We start from the raw sequence: 1,596 nt of genomic DNA on the forward strand, positions 1-1,596 counted from the left end.
GTCGTCCCCTTCTCCTCCTGCCCCCAATCCCTCCCAGAATCAGAGTCTCTTCCAATGAGTCAACTCTTCGCATGAGGTGGCCAAAGTATTGGAGCTTCAGCTTCAGCATCAGTCCTTTCAATGAACACCCAGGACTGATCTCCTTTAGGATGGACTGGTTGGATCTCCTTGCAGTCCAAGGGACTCTCAAGAGTCTTCTCCAACACCACAGTTCAAAAGCATCAATTCTTCAGCACTCAGCTTTCTTCACTGTCCAACTCTCACAGCCATACATGACCACAGGAAAAACCATAACCTTGACTAGATGGTCCTTTGTTGGCAAAGTAATGTCTCTGCTTTTGAATATGGTGTCTAGGTTGATCATAACTTTCCTTCCAAGGAGTAAGCGTCTTTTAATTTCATGGCTGCAGTCACCATCTGCAGTGATTTTGGAGCCCCAAACAATAAAGTCTGACACTGTTTCCACTGTTTCTCCATCTATTTCCCATGAAGTGATGGGACCAGATGCCATGATCTTTGTTTTCTGAATGTTGAGCTTTAAGCCAACTTTTTCACTCTCCATTTTCACTTTCATCAAGAGACTTTTTAGTTCCTCTTCACTTTCTGCCATAAGGGTGGTGTCATCTGCACATCTGAGGTTATTGATATTTCTCCTGGCAATCTTGATTCCAGCTTGTGCTTCTTCCAACCCAGTATTTCTTATGATGTATTCTGCATATAAGTTATGTAAGCAGGGTGACAATATGCAGGCTTGATGTATTCCTTTTCCTATTTGGAACCAGTCTGTTGTTCCATGTCCAGTTCTAACCATTGCTTCCTGACCTACATATAGGTTTCTCAAGAGGCAGGTCAGGTGGTCTGGTATTCCCATCTCTTGAAGAATTTTCCACAGTTTATTGTGATCTACACAGTCAAAGGCTTTGGCATAGTCAATAAAACAGAAATAGATGTTTTTCTGGAACTCTCTTGCTTTTTCCATGATCCAGCAGATGTTGGCAATTTGATCGCTGGTTCCTCTGCCTTTTCTAAAACCAGCTTGAACAACAGGAAGTTCACGGTTCACATATTGCTGAAGCTTGGCTTGGAGAATTTTGAGCGTTACTTTACTAGCATGTAAGATGAGTGCAATTGTGCGGTAGTTTGAGCATTCTTTGGCATTGCCTTTCTTTGGCATTGGAATGAAAACTGACCTTTTCCAGTCCTGTGGCCACTGCTGAGTTTTCCAAATTTGCTGGCATGTTGAGTGCAGCACTTGAACAGCATCATCTTTCAGGATTTGAAATAGCTCCACTGGAATTCCATCATCTTGACTAGCTTTGTTTGTAGTGATGCTTTCTAAGGCCCACTTGACTTCACATTCCAGGATGTCTGGCTCTAGGTCAGTGATCACACCATTGTGATTATCTGGATCATGAAGATCTTTTTGTACAGTTCTTCTGTGTATTCTTGCCACCTCTTAATATCTTCTGCTTCTGTTAGGTCCGTACCGTTTCTGTCCTTTATCGAGCCCATCTTTGCATGAAATATTCCCTTGGTATCTCTAATTTTCTTGAAGAGATCTCTAGTCTTTCCCATTCTGTTGTTTTCCTCTATTTC

This window comes from Bison bison, unplaced genomic scaffold (genome assembly GCF_000754665.1).
Source record: "Bison bison bison isolate TAMUID 2011002044 unplaced genomic scaffold, Bison_UMD1.0 scf7180017864037, whole genome shotgun sequence".
Lineage (NCBI taxonomy): Eukaryota > Metazoa > Chordata > Mammalia > Artiodactyla > Bovidae > Bison > Bison bison.